We start from the raw sequence: 19,160 nt of genomic DNA on the forward strand, positions 1-19,160 counted from the left end.
ATTACGTTATAACGTATAACGTTATGTAGCATTACGTTATAACGTATAACGTTGTATACTATTACGTTATAACGTATAACGTTATGTAGCATTACGTTATAACGTATAACGTTGTATACTATTACGTTATAACGTATAACGTTATGTAGCATTACGTTATAACGTATAACGATATGTAGCATTACGTTATAACGGATAACGTTGTATACTATTACGTTATAACGTATAACGTTATGTAGCATTACGTTATAACGTATAACGTTGTATACTAGTACGTTATAACGTATAACGTTATGTAGCATTACGTTATAACGTATAACGTTGTATACTATTACGTTATAACGTATAACGTTATGTAGCATTACGTTATAACGTATAACGATATGTAGCATTACGTTATAACGGATAACGTTGTATACTATTACGTTATAACGTATAACGTTATGTAGTATTACGTTATAACGTATAACGTTGTATACTATTACGTTATAAGGTATAACGATATGTAGCATTACGTTATAACGTATAACGTTGTATACTATTACGTTATAACGTATAACGTTATGTAGCATTACGTTATAACGTATAACGTTGTATACTATTACGTTATAACGTATAACGTTATGTAGCACGACGTTATAACGTATAACGTTGTATACTAGTACGTTATAACGTATAACGTTATGTAGCATTACGTTATAACGTATAACGTTATGTAGCATTACGTTATAACGTATAACGTTGTATACTATTACGTTATAACGTATAACGTTATGTAGCATTACGTTATAACGTATAACGTTGTATACTATTACGTTATAACGTATAACGTTATGTAGCATTACGTTATAACGTATAACGATATGTAGCATTACGTTATAACGTATAACGTTGTATAATATTACGTTATAACGTATAACGTTATGTAGCATTACGTTATAACGTATAACGTTGTATACTATTACGTTATAACGTATAACGATATGTAGCATTACGTTATAACGTATAACGTTGTATACTATTACGTTATAACGTATAACGTTAGATAGCATTACGTTATAACGTATAACGTTGTATACTATTACATTATAACGTATAACGTTATGTAGCATTACGTTCTAACGTATAACGTTGTATACTATTACGTTATAACGTATAATGTTATGTAGCACGACGTTATAACGTATAACGTTATGTAGCACCACGTTATAACGTATAACGTTATGTAGCATTAGGTTATAACGTATAACGTTGTGTACTATTACGTTATAACGTATAACGTTATGTAGCATTACGTTATAACGTATAACGTTATATAATATTACCTTATAACGTATAACGTTATGTAGCATTACGCTATAACGTATAACGTTATATACTATTGCCTTATAACGTATAACGTTATGTCGCATTACGTTATAACGTATAACGTTGTATACTATTACGTTATAACGTATAACGTTATGTAGCATTACGTTATAACGTATAACGTTCTATACTATTACGTTATAACGTATAACGTTCTATACTATTACGTTATAACGTATAACGTTATGTAGCACTACGTTATAACGTATAACGTTATATACTATTACCTTATAACGTACAACGTTATGTAGCATTACGTATTAACGTATAACGTTATATACTCTTACCTTATAACGTATAACGTTATGTAGCACTACGTTATAACGTATAACGTTATGTAGCACCACGTTATAACGTATAACGTTATGTAGCACTACGTTATAACGTATAACGTTATATACTATTACCTTATAACGTACAACGTTATGTAGCATTACGTATTAACGTATAACGTTATATACTCTTACCTTATAACGTATAACGTTATGTAGCATTACGTTATAACGTATAACGTAATGTAGCATTATGCTATAACATATAACGTTGTATACTATAACCTTATAACGTATGAAGTTATGTAGCACTACGTTATAACGTATAACGTTGTATACTAGTACGTTATAACGTATAACGTTATGTAGCATTACGTTATAACGTATAACGTTGTATACTACTACCTTATAACGTATAACGTTATGTAGCATTACGTTCTAACGTATAACGTTATGTAGCATTATGCTATAACATATAACGTTGTGTACCATTACCTTATAACGTATAACGTTATGTAGCATTACGTTATAACGAATAACGTTTGTACTACTACGTTATAACGTATAACGTTTATACTATTACGTTATAACGTATAACGTTAGATAGCATTACGTTATAACGTATAACGTTGTATACTATTACGTTATAACGTATAACGTTATGTAGCATTACGTTATAACGTATAACGATATGTAGCATTACGTTATAACGTATAACGTTGTATACTAGTACGTTATAACGTATAACGTTATGTAGCATTACGTTATAACGTATAACGTTATGTAGCATTACGTTATAACGTATAACGTTCTATACTATTACGTTATAACGTATAACGTTCTATACTATTACATTATAACGTATAACGTTATGTAGCATTACGTTATAACGTATAACGTTGTATACTATTACGTTATAACGTATAACGTTATGTAGCACGACGTTATAACGTATAACGTTATGTAGCACCACGTTATAACGTATAACGTTATGTAGCACTACGTTATAACGTATAACGTTGTAAACTATTACGTTGTAACGTATAACGATATGTAGCATTACGTTATAACGTATAACGTTATGTACTGTTACCTTATATCGTATAACGTTATGTAGCATTACGTTATAACGTATTTCGTTGTATACTATTACGTTATAACGTATAACGTTATGTAGCATTACGTTATAACGTATATCCTTATATATTGTTACCTTATAACGTTATACGTTGTATACTATTACCTTATAACGTATAACGTTATGTAGCATTAGGTCATAACGTATAACGTTGTATACTATTACGTTATAACGTATAACGTTATGTAGCATTACGTTATAACGTATAACGTTATATAATATTACCTTATAACGTATAACGTTATGTAGCACTACGCTATAACGTATAACGTTATATACTATTACCTTATAACGTATAACGTTATGTGGCATTACGTTATAACGTATTTCGTTGTATACTATTACGTTATAACGTATTTCGTTGTATACTATTACGTTATAACGTATAACGTTATGTAGCATTACGTTATAACGTGTATCCTTATATATTGTTACCTTATAACGTTATACGTTGTATACTATTACCTTATAACGTATAACGTTATGTAGCATTAGGTTATAACGTATAACGTTGTATACTATTACGTTATAACGTATAACGTTATGTAGCATTACGTTATAACGTATAACGTTATATAATATTACCTTATAACGTATAACGTTATGTAGCATTACCCTATAACGTATAACGTTATATACTATTACCTTATAACGTATAACGTTATGTAGCATTACGTTATAACGTATTTCGTTGTATACTATTACGTTATAACGTATTTCGTTGTATACTATTACGTTATAACGTATAACGTTATGTAGCATTACGTTATAACGTATATCCTTATATATTGTTACCTTATAACGTTATACGTTGTATACTATTACCTTATAACGTATAACGTTATGTAGCATTACGTTATAACGTATTTCGTTGTATACTATTACGTTATAACGTATAACGTTATGTAGCATTACGTTATAACGTATATCCTTATATATTGTTACCTTATAACGTTATACGTTGTATACTATTACCTTATAACGTATAACGTTATGTAGCATTAGGTCATAACGTATAACGTTGTATACTATTACGTTATAACGTATAACGTTCTATACTATTACATTATAACGTATAACGTTATGTAGCATTACGTTATAACGTATAACGTTGTATACTATTACGTTATAACGTATAACGTTATGTAGCACGACGTTATAACGTATAACGTTATGTAGCACCACGTTATAACGTATAACGTTATGTAGCACTACGTTATAACGTATAACGTTGTAAACTATTACGTTGTAACGTATAACGATATGTAGCATTACGTTATAACGTATAACGTTATGTACTGTTACCTTATATCGTATAACGTTATGTAGCATTACGTTATAACGTATTTCGTTGTATACTATTACGTTATAACGTATAACGTTATGTAGCATTACGTTATAACGTATATCCTTATATATTGTTACCTTATAACGTTATACGTTGTATACTATTACCTTATAACGTATAACGTTATGTAGCATTAGGTCATAACGTATAACGTTGTATACTATTACGTTATAACGTATAACGTTATGTAGCATTACGTTATAACGTATAACGTTATATAATATTACCTTATAACGTATAACGTTATGTAGCACTACGCTATAACGTATAACGTTATATACTATTTCCTTATAACGTATAACGTTATGTGGCATTACGTTATAACGTATTTCGTTGTATACTATTACGTTATAACGTATTTCGTTGTATACTATTACGTTATAACGTATAACGTTATGTAGCATTACGTTATAACGTGTATCCTTATATATTGTTACCTTATAACGTTATACGTTGTATACTATTACCTTATAACGTATAACGTTATGTAGCATTAGGTTATAACGTATAACGTTGTATACTATTACGTTATAACGTATAACGTTATGTAGCATTACGTTATAACGTATAACGTTATATAATATTACCTTATAACGTATAACGTTATGTAGCATTACCCTATAACGTATAACGTTATATACTATTACCTTATAACGTATAACGTTATGTAGCATTACGTTATAACGTATTTCGTTGTATACTATTACGTTATAACGTATTTCGTTGTATACTATTACGTTATAACGTATAACGTTATGTAGCATTACGTTATAACGTATATCCTTATATATTGTTACCTTATAACGTTATACGTTGTATACTATTACCTTATAACGTATAACGTTATGTAGCATTAGGTTATAACGTATAACGTTGTATACTAGTACCTTATAACGTATAACGTTATGTAGCATTACGTTATAACGTATACCGTGGTATACTATTACCTTATAACGTATAACGTTATGTAGCATTACCTTATAACGTATTTCGTTGTATACTATTACGTTATAACGTATAACGTTATGTAGCATTACGTTATAACGTATAACGTTATATACTATTACCTTATAACGCATAACGTTATGTAGCATTACGTTATAACGTATTTCGTTGTATACTATTACGTTATAACGTATAACGTTATGTAGCATTACGTTATAACGTACATCCTTATATATTGTTACCTTATAACGTTATACGTTGTATACTATTACCTTATAACGTATAACGTTATGTAGCATTAGGTTATAACGTATAACGTTGTGTACTATTACGTTATAACGTATAACGTTATGTAGCATTACGTTATAACGTATAACGTTATATAATATTACCTTATAACGTATAACGTTATGTAGCATTACGCTATAACGTATAACGTTATATACTATTACCTTATAACGTATAACGTTATGTAGCATTACGCTATAACGTATAACGTTATATACTATTACCTTATAACGTATAACGTTATGTAGCATTACGTTATAACGTATTTCGTTGTATACTATTACGTTATAACGTATAACGTTATGTAGCATTACGTTATAACGTATTTCGTTGTATACTATTACGTTATAACGTATAACGTTATGTAGCATTACGTTATAACGTATTTCGTTGTATACTATTACGTTATAACGTATAACGTTATGTAGCATTACGTTATAACGTATAACGTTATGTAGCATTACGTTATAACGTATTTCGTTGTATACTATTACGTTATAACGTATAACGTTATGTAGCACTACGTTATATCGTATAACGCTATGTACTGTTACCTTATAACGTATAACGTTATTTAGCATTACCTTATAACGTATTTCGTTGTATACTATTACGTTATAACGTATAACGTTATGTAGCATTACGTTATAACGTATAACGTTATATACTATTACCTTATAACGCATAACGTTATGTAGCATTACGTTATAACGTATTTCGTTGTATACTATTACGTTATAACGTATAACGTTATGTAGCATTACGTTATAACGTATATCCTTATATATTGTTACCTTATAACGTATAACGTTATGTAGCATTACGTTATAACGTATATCCTTATATATTGTTACCTTATAACGTTATACGTTGTATACTATTACCTTATAACGTATAACGTTATGTAGCATTAGGTCATAACGTATAACGTTGTATACTATTACGTTATAACGTATAACGTTATGTAGCATTACGTTATAACGTATAACGTTATATAATATTACCTTATAACGTATAACGTTATGTAGCACTACGCTATAACGTATAACGTTATATACTATTACCTTATAACGTATAACGTTATGTGGCATTACGTTATAACGTATTTCGTTGTATACTATTACGTTATAACGTATTTCGTTGTATACTATTACGTTATAACGTATAACGTTATGTAGCATTACGTTATAACGTGTATCCTTATATATTGTTACCTTATAACGTTATACGTTGTATACTATTACCTTATAACGTATAACGTTATGTAGCATTAGGTTATAACGTATAACGTTGTATACTATTACGTTATAACGTATAACGTTATGTAGCATTACGTTATAACGTATAACGTTATATAATATTACCTTATAACGTATAACGTTATGTAGCATTACCCTATAACGTATAACGTTATATACTATTACCTTATAACGTATAACGTTATGTAGCATTACGTTATAACGTATTTCGTTGTATACTATTACGTTATAACGTATTTCGTTGTATACTATTACGTTATAACGTATAACGTTATGTAGCATTACGTTATAACGTATATCCTTATATATTGTTACCTTATAACGTTATACGTTGTATACTATTACCTTATAACGTATAACGTTATGTAGCATTAGGTTATAACGTATAACGTTGTATACTAGTACCTTATAACGTATAACGTTATGTAGCATTACGTTATAACGTATACCGTGGTATACTATTACCTTATAACGTATAACGTTATGTAGCATTACCTTATAACGTATTTCGTTGTATACTATTACGTTATAACGTATAACGTTATGTAGCATTACGTTATAACGTATAACGTTATATACTATTACCTTATAACGCATAACGTTATGTAGCATTACGTTATAACGTATTTCGTTGTATACTATTACGTTATAACGTATAACGTTATGTAGCATTACGTTATAACGTACATCCTTATATATTGTTACCTTATAACGTTATACGTTGTATACTATTACCTTATAACGTATAACGTTATGTAGCATTAGGTTATAACGTATAACGTTGTGTACTATTACGTTATAACGTATAACGTTATGTAGCATTACGTTATAACGTATAACGTTATATAATATTACCTTATAACGTATAACGTTATGTAGCATTACGCTATAACGTATAACGTTATATACTATTACCTTATAACGTATAACGTTATGTAGCATTACGCTATAACGTATAACGTTATATACTATTACCTTATAACGTATAACGTTATGTAGCATTACGTTATAACGTATTTCGTTGTATACTATTACGTTATAACGTATAACGTTATGTAGCATTACGTTATAACGTATTTCGTTGTATACTATTACGTTATAACGTATAACGTTATGTAGCATTACGTTATAACGTATTTCGTTGTATACTATTACGTTATAACGTATAACGTTATGTAGCATTACGTTATAACGTATAACGTTATGTAGCATTACGTTATAACGTATTTCGTTGTATACTATTACGTTATAACGTATAACGTTATGTAGCACTACGTTATATCGTATAACGCTATGTACTGTTACCTTATAACGTATAACGTTATTTAGCATTACCTTATAACGTATTTCGTTGTATACTATTACGTTATAACGTATAACGTTATGTAGCATTACGTTATAACGTATAACGTTATATACTATTACCTTATAACGCATAACGTTATGTAGCATTACGTTATAACGTATTTCGTTGTATACTATTACGTTATAACGTATAACGTTATGTAGCATTACGTTATAACGTATATCCTTATATATTGTTACCTTATAACGTATAACGTTATGTAGCATTACGTTACAACGTATTTCGTTGTATACTATTACGTTATAACGTATAACGTTATGTAGCATTACGTTATAACGTATTTCGTTGTATACTATTACGTTATAACGTATAACGTTATGTAGCATTACGTTATAACGTATAACGTTATATACTATTACCTTATAACGTATAACGTTATGTAGCATTACGTTATAACGTATAACGTAATGTAGCATTATGCTATAACATATAACGTTGTATACTATAACCTTATAACGTATAATGTTATGTAGCACTACGTTATAACGTATAACGTTATATACTATTACCTTATAACGTACAACGTTATGTAGCATTACGTAATAACGTATAACGTTATATACTCTTACCTTATAACGTATAACGTTATGTAGCACTACGTTATAACGTATAACGTTATGTAGCACCACGTTATAACGTATAACGTTATGTAGCACTACGTTATATCGTATAACGCTATGTACTGTTACCTTATAACGTATTACGTTATGTAGCATTACGTTGTAACGTATAACGTTATATACTATTACCTTATAACGTATAACGTTATGTAGCATTACGCTATAACGTATAACGTTGTATACTATTACGTTATAACGTATAACGTTATGTAGTATTACGTTATAACGTATAGCGTTGTATACTATTACGTTATAACGTATAACGATATGTAGCATTACGTTATAACGTATAACGTTGTATACTATTACGTTATAACGTATAACGTTATGTAGCATTACGTTATAACGTATAACGTTGTATACTATTACGTTATAACGTATAACGTTATGTAGCACGACGTTATAACGTATAACGATGTATACTAGTACGTTATAACGTATAACGTTATGTAGCATTACGTTATAACGTATAACGTAATGTAGCATTATGCTATAACATATAACGTTGTATACTATAACCTTATAACGTATAATGTTATGTAGCATTACGTTATAACGTATAACGTTGTATACTAGTACGTTATAACGTATAACGTTATGTAGCATTACGTTATAACGTATAACGTTGTATACTACTACCTTATGACGTATAACGTTATGTAGCATTACGTTCTAACGTATAACGTTATGTAGCATTATGCTATAACATATAACGTTGTGTACCATTACCTTGTAACGTATAACGTTATGTAGCATTACGCTATAACGTATAACGTTATATACTATTACCTTATAACGTATAACGTTATGTAGCATTACGTTATAACGTATTTCGTTGTATACTATTACGTTATAACGTATAACGTTGTATACTATTACGTTATAACGTATAACGTTATGTAGCATTACGTTATAACGTATAACGTTGTATACTATTACGTTATAACGTATAACGATATGTAGCATTACGTTATAACGTATAACGTTGTATACTATTACGTTATAACGTATAACGATATGTAGCATTACGTTATAACGTATAACGTTGTATACTATTACGTTATAACGTATAACGTTAGATAGTATTACGTTATAACGTATAACGTTGTATACTATTACATTATAACGTATAACGTTATGTAGCATTACGTTATAACGTATAACGTTGTATACTATTACGTTATAACGTATAACGTTATGTAGCACGACGTTATAACGTATAACGTTATGTAGCACCACGTTATAACGTATAACGTTATGTAGCACTATGTTATAACGTATAACGTTGTAAACTATTACGTTGTAACGTATAACGATATGTAGCATTACGTTATAACGTATAACGTTATGTACTGTTACCTTATAACGTATAACGTTATGTAGCATTACGTTATAACGTATAACGTTGTATACTATTACGTTATAACGTATAACGTTATGTAGCATTACGTTATAACGTATAACGTTGTATACTATTACGTTATAACGTATAACGATATGTAGCATTACGTTATAACGTATAACGTTGTATACTATTACGTTGTAACGTATAACGATATGTAGCATTACGTTATAACGTATAACGTTGTATACTATTACGTTATAACGTATAACGTTAGATAGTATTACGTTATAACGTATAACGTTGTATACTATTACATTATAACGTATAACGTTATGTAGCATTACGTTATAACGTATAACGTTGTATACTATTACGTTATAACGTATAACGTTATGTAGCACGACGTTATAACGTATAACGTTATGTAGCACCACGTTATAACGTATAACGTTATGTAGCATTAGGTTATAACGTATAACGTTGTGTACTATTACGTTATAACGTATAACGTTATGTAGCATTACGTTATAACGTATAACGTTCTATACTATTACGTTATAACGTATAACGTTATGTAGCATTACGTTATAACGTATAACGTTGTATACTATTACGTTATAACGTATAACGTTATGTAGCACTACGTTATAACGTATAACGTTATATACTATTACCTTATAACGTACAACGTTATGTAGCATTACGTAATAACGTATAACGTTATATACTATTACCTTATAACGTACAACGTTATGTAGCATTACGTAATAACGTATAACGTTATATACTCTTACCTTATAACGTATAACGTTATGTAGCAATACGTTATAACGTATAACGTTATATACTCTTACCTTATAACGTATAACGTTATGTAGCACTACGTTATAACGTATAACGCTATGTACTGTTACCTTATAACGTATTACGTTATGTAGCATTACGTTATAACGCATAACGTTGTATACTATTACGTTATAACGTATAACGTTATGTAGTATTACGTTATAACGTATAACGTTGTATACTATTACGTTATAAGGTATAACGATATGTAGCATTACGTTATAACGTATAACGTTGTATACTATTACGTTATAACGTATAACGTTATGTACCATTACGTTATAACGTATAACGTTGCATACTATTACGTTATAACGTATAACGTTATGTAGCACGACGTTATAACGTATAACGTTGTATACTAGTACGTTATAACGTATAACGTTATGTAGCATTACGTTATAACGTATGACGTTATGTAGCATTACGTTATAACGTATAACGTTGTATACTATTACGTTATAACGTATAACGTTATGTAGCATTACGTTATAACGTATAACGTTATGTAGCATTACGTTATAACGTATAACGTTGTATACTATTACGTTATAACGTATAACGTTATGTAGCATTACGTTATAACGTATAACGATATGTAGCATTACGTTATAACGTATAACGTTGTATAATATTACGTTATAACGTATAACGTTATGTAGCATTACGTTATAACGTATAACGTTGTATACTATTACGTTATAACGTATAACGATATGTAGCATTACGTTATAACGTATAACGTTGTATACTATTACGTTATAACGTATAACGTTATGTAGCATTACGTTATAACGTATAACGTTGTATGCTATTACCTTATAACGTATAACGTTATGTAGCATTACGCTATAACGTATAACGTTATATACTATTACCTTATAACGTATAACGTTATGTAGCATTACGTTATAACGTATTTCGTTGTATACTATTACGTTATAACGTATAACGTTATGTAGCATTACGTTATAACGTATATCCTTATATATTGTTACCTTACAACGTTATACGTTGTATACTATTACCTTATAACGTATAACGTTATGTAGCATTACGTTATAACGTATAACGTTATGTAGCATTACGTTATAACGTATAACGTTGTATACTATTACGTTATAACGTATAACGTTATGTAGCATTACGTTATAACGTATAACGTTGTATACTATTACGTTATAACGTATAACGTTATGTAGCATTACGTTATAACGTATAACGATATGTAGCATTACGTTATAACGTATAACGTTGTATAATATTACGTTATAACGCATAACGTTATGTAGCATTACGTTATAACGTATAACGTTGTATACTATTACGTTATAACGTATAACGATATGTAGCATTACGTTATAACGTATAACGTTGTATACTATTACGTTATAACGTATAACGTTATGTAGCATTACGTTATAACGTATAACGTTGTATGCTATTACCTTATAACGTATAACGTTATGTAGCATTACGCTATAACGTATAACGTTATATACTATTACCTTATAACGTATAACGTTATGTAGCATTACGTTATAACGTATTTCGTTGTATACTATTACGTTATAACGTATAACGTTATGTAGCATTACGTTATAACGTATAACGTTGTATACTATTACGTTATAACGTATAACGTTATGTACCATTACGTTATAACGTATAACGTTGTATACTATTACGTTATAACGTATAACGTTATGTAGCACGACGTTATAACGTATAACGTTGTATACTAGTACGTTATAACGTATAACGTTATGTAGCATTACGTTATAACGTATAACGTTATGTAGCATTACGTTATAACGTATAACGTTGTATACTATTACGTTATAACGTATAACGTTATGTAGCATTACGTTATAACGTAGAACGTTATATAATATTACCTTATAACGTATAACGTTATGTAGCATTACGTTATAACGTATAACGTTGTATACTACTACCTTATAACGTATAACGATATGTAGCATTACGTTATAACGTATAACGTTATGTAGCATTATGCTATAACATATAACGTTGTATACTATAACCTTATATCGTATAATGTTATGTAGCATTACGTTATAACGTATAACGTTGTATACTATTACGTTATAACGTATAACGTTATGTAGCATTACGTTATAACGTATAACGTTGTATACTATTACGTTATAACGTATAACGATATGTAGCATTACGTTATAACGTATAACGTTGTATACTATTACGTTATAACGTATAACGTTAGATAGCATTACGTTATAACGTATAACGTTGTATACTATTACATTATAACGTATAACGTTATGTAGCATTACGTTCTAACGTATAACGTTGTATACTATTACGTTATAACGTATAACGTTATGTAGCATTACGTTATAACGTATAACGTTGTATACTATTACGTTATAACGTATAACGTTATGTAGCACGACGTTATAACGTATAACGTTGTATACTAGTACGTTATAACGTATAACGTTATGTAGCATTACGTTATAACGTATAACGTTGTATACTATTACGTTATAACGTATAACGTTATGTAGCATTACGTTATAACGTATAACGTTGTATACTATTACGTTATAACGTATAACGTTATGTAGCATTACGTTATAACGTATAACGATATGTAGCATTACGTTATAACGTATAACGTTGTATAATATTACGTTATAACGTATAACGTTATGTAGCATTACGTTATAACGTATAACGTTGTATACTATTACGTTATAACGTATAACGATATGTAGCATTACGTTACAACGTATAACGTTGTATACTATTACGTTATAACGTATAACGTTATGTAGCATTACGTTATAACGTATAACGTTGTATGCTATTACCTTATAACGTATAACGTTATGTAGCATTACGCTATAACGTATAACGTTATATACTATTACCTTATAACGTATAACGTTATGTAGCATTACGTTATAACGTATTTCGTTGTATACTATTACGTTATAACGTATAACGTTAGGTAGCATTACGTTATAACGTATAACGTTGTATACTATTACGTTATAACGTATAACGTTATGTACCATTACGTTATAACGTATAACGTTGTATACTATTACGTTATAACGTATAACGTTATGTAGCACGACGTTATAACGTATAACGTTGTATACTAGTACGTTATAACGTATAACGTTATGTAGCATTACGTTATAACGTATAACGTTATGTAGCATTACGTTATAACGTATAACGTTGTATACTATTACGTTATAACGTATAACGTTATGTAGCATTACGTTATAACGTATAACGTTGTATACTATTACGTTATAACGTATAACGTTATGTAGCATTACGTTATAACGTATAACGATATGTAGCATTACGTTATAACGTATAACGTTGTATAATATTACGTTATAACGTATAACGTTATGTAGCATTACGTTATAACGTATAACGTTGTATACTATTACGTTATAACGTATAACGATATGTAGCATTACGTTATAACGTATAACGTTGTATACTATTACGTTATAACGTATAACGTTATGTAGCATTATGTTATAACGTATAACGTTGTATGCTATTACCTTATAACGTATAACGTTATGTAGCATTACGCTATAACGTATAACGTTATATACTATTACCTTATAACGTATAACGTTATGTAGCATTACGTTATAACGTATTTCGTTGTATACTCTTACGTTATAACGTATAACGTTATGTAGCATTACGTTATAACGTATATCCTTATATATTGTTACCTTATAACGTTATACGTTGTATACTATTACCTTATAACGTATAACGTTATGTAGCATTAGGTTATAACGTATAACGTTGTGTACTATTACGTTATAACGTATAACGTTATGTAGCATTACGTTATAACGTATAACGTTATATAATATTACCTTATAACGTATAACGTTATGTAGCATTACGTTATAACGTATAACGTTGTATACTACTACCTTATAACGTATAACGATATGTAGCATTACGTTATAACGTATAACGTTATGTAGCATTATGCTATAACATATAACGTTGTATACTATAACCTTATATCGTATAATGTTATGTAGCATTACGTTATAACGTATAACGTTGTATACTATTACGTTATAACGTATAACGTTATGTAGCATTACGTTATAACGTATAACGTTGTATACTATTACGTTATAACGTATAACGATATGTAGCATTACGTTATAACGTATAACGTTGTATACTATTACGTTATAACGTATAACGTTAGATAGCATTACGTTATAACGTATAACGTTGTATACTATTACATTATAACGTATAACGTTATGTAGCATTACGTTCTAACGTATAACGTTGTATACTATTACGTTATAACGTATAACGTTATGTAGCATTACGTTATAACGTATAACGTTGTATACTATTACGTTATAACGTATAACGTTATGTAGCACGACGTTATAACGTATAACGTTGTATACTAGTACGTTATAACGTATAACGTTATGTAGCATTACGTTATAACGTATAACGTAATGTAGCATTATGCTATAACATATAACGTTGTATACTATAACCTTATAACGTATAATGTTATGTAGCATTACGTTCTAACGTATAACGTTATGTAGCATTATGCTATAACATATAACGTTGTGTACCATTACCTTATGACGTATAACGTTATGTAGCATTACGCTATAACGTATAACGTTATATACTATTACCTTATAACGTATAACGTTATGTAGCATTACGTTATAACGTATTTCGTTGTATACTATTACGTTATAACGTATAACGTTGTATACTATTACGTTATAACGTATAACGTTATGTAGCATTACGTTATAACGTATAACGTTGTATACTATTACGTTATAACGTATAACGATATGTAGCATTACGTTATAACGTATAACGTTGTATACTATTACGTTATAACGTATAACGATATGTAGCATTACGTTATAACGTATAACGTTGTATACTATTACGTTATAACGTATAACGTTAGATAGTATTACGTTATAACGTATAACGTTGTATACTATTACATTATAACGTATAACGTTATGTAGCATTACGTTATAACGTATAACGTTGTATACTATTACGTTATAACGTATAACGTTATGTAGCACGACGTTATAACGTATAACGTTGTAAACTATTACGTTGTAACGTATAACGATATGTAGCATTACGTTATAACGTATAACGTTATGTACTGTTACCTTATAACGTATAACGTTATGTAGCATTACGTTATAACGTATAACGTTGTATACTATTACGTTATAACGTATAACGTTATGTAGCATTACGTTATAACGTATAACGTTGTATACTATTACGTTATAACGTATAACGATATGTAGCATTACGTTATAACGTATAACGTTGTATACTATTACGTTATAACGTATAACGTTATGTAGCATTACGTTATAACGTATAACGTTTTATACTATTACGTTATAACGTATAACGATATGTAGCATTACGTTATAACGTATAACGTTGTATACTATTACGTTATAACGTATAACGTTATGTACTGTTACCTTATAATGTATAACGTTATGTAGCATTACGTTATAACGTATAACGTTGTATACTATTACGTTATAACGTATAACGATATGTAGCATTACGTTATAACGTATAACGTTGTATACTATTACGTTATAACGTATAACGTTAGATAGTATTACGTTATAACGTATAACGTTGTATACTATTACATTATAACGTATAACGTTATGTAGCATTACGTTATAACGTATAACGTTGTATACTATTACGTTATAACGTATAACGTTATGTAGCACGACGTTATAACGTATAACGTTATGTAGCACCACGTTATAACGTTTAACGTTATGTAGCATTAGGTTATAACGTATAACGTTGTGTACTATTACGTTATAACGTATAACGTTATGTAGCATTACGTTATAACGTATAACGTTCTATACTATTACGTTATAACGTATAACGTTATGTAGCATTACGTTATAACGGATAACGTTGTATACTATTACGTTATAACGTATAACGTTATGTAGCATTACGTTATAACGTATAACGTTCTATACTATTACGTTATAACGTATAACGTTATGTAGCACTACGTTATAACGTATAACGTTATGTAGCATTATGCTATAACATATAACGTTGTATACTATAACCTTATATCGTATAATGTTATGTAGCATTACGTTATAACGTATAACGTTGTATACTATTACGTTATAACGTATAACGTTATGTAGCATTACGTTATAACGTATAACGTTGTATACTATTACGTTATAACGTATAACGATATGTAGCATTACGTTATAACGTATAACGTTGTATACTATTACCTTATAACGTATAACGTTATGTAGCATTAGGTTATAACGTATAACGTTGTGTACTATTACGTTATAACGTATAACGATATGTAGCATTACGTTATAACGTATAACGTTATGTAGCATTATGCTATAACATATAACGTTGTATACTATAACCTTATATCGTATAATGTTATGTAGCATTACGTTATAACGTATAACGTTGTATACTATTACGTTATAACGTATAACGTTATGTAGCATTACGTTATAACGTATAACGTTGTATACTATTACGTTATAACGTATAACGATATGTAGCATTACGTTATAACGTATAACGTTGTATACTATTACGTTATAACGTATAACGTTAGATAGCATTACGTTATAACGTATAACGTTGTATACTATTACATTATAACGTATAACGTTATGTAGCATTACGTTCTAACGTATAACGTTGTATACTATTACGTTATAACGTATAACGTTATGTAGCATTACGTTATAACGTATAACGTTGTATACTATTACGTTATAACGTATAACGTTATGTAGCACGACGTTATAACGTATAACGTTGTATACTAGTACGTTATAACGTATAACGTTATGTAGCATTACGTTATAACGTATAACGTAATGTAGCATTATGCTATAACATATAACGTTGTATACTATAACCTTATAACGTATAATGTTATGTAGCATTACGTTCTAACGTATAACGTTATGTAGCATTATGCTATAACATATAACGTTGTGTACCATTACCTTATGACGTATAACGTTATGTAGCATTACGCTATAACGTATAACGTTATATACTATTACCTTATAACGTATAACGTTATGTAGCATTACGTTATAACGTATTTCGTTGTATACTATTACGTTATAACGTATAACGTTATATACTATTACCTTATAACGTATAACGTTATGTGTCATTACGTTATAACGTATTTCGTTGTATACTATTACGTTATAACGTATAACGTTATGTAGCATTACGTTATAACGTATATCCTTATATATTGTTACCTTATAACGTTATACGTTGTATACTATTACCTTATAACGTATAACGTTATGTAGCATTAGGTTATAACGTATAACGTTGTGTACTATTACGTTATAACGTATAACGTTATGTAGCATTACGTTATAACGTATAACGTTATATAATATTACCTTATAACGTATAACGTTATGTAGCATTACGTTATAACGTATAACGTTGTATACTACTACCTTATAACGTATAACGATATGTAGCATTACGTTATAACGTATAACGTTATGTAGCATTATGCTCTAACATATAACGTTGTATACTATAACCTTATAACGTATAATGTTATGTAGCATTACGTTATAACGTATAACGTTGTATACTATTACGTTGTAACGTATAACGTTATGTAGCATTACGTTATAACGTATAACGTTGTATACTATTACGTTATAACGTATAACGATATGTAGCATTACGTTATAACGTATAACGTTGTATACTATTACGTTATAACGTATAACGTTAGATAGCATTACGTTATAACGTATAACGTTGTATACTATTACATTATAACGTATAACGTTATGTAGCATTACGTTCTAACGTATAACGTTGTATACTATTACGTTATAACGTATAACGTTATGTAGCACGACGTTATAACGTATAACGTTATGTAGCACCACGTTATAACGTATAACGTTATGTAGCATTAGGTTATAACGTATAACGTTATATAATATTACCTTATAACGTATAACGTTATGTAGCATTACGCTATAACGTATAACGTTATATAATATTACCTTATAACGTATAACGTTATGTAGCATTACGCTATAACGTATAACGTTATATACTATTACCTTATAACGTATAACGTTATGTAGCATTACGTTATAACGTATAACGTTATATAATATTACCTTATAACGTATAACGTTATGTAGCATTACGTTCTAACGTATAACGTTATGTAGCATTATGCTATAACATATAACGT

The sequence above is a fragment of the Bombus fervidus genome, chromosome 18, assembly GCF_041682495.2.
Source record: "Bombus fervidus isolate BK054 chromosome 18, iyBomFerv1, whole genome shotgun sequence".
In the NCBI taxonomy this organism is placed as follows: Eukaryota; Metazoa; Arthropoda; class Insecta; order Hymenoptera; family Apidae; genus Bombus; species Bombus fervidus.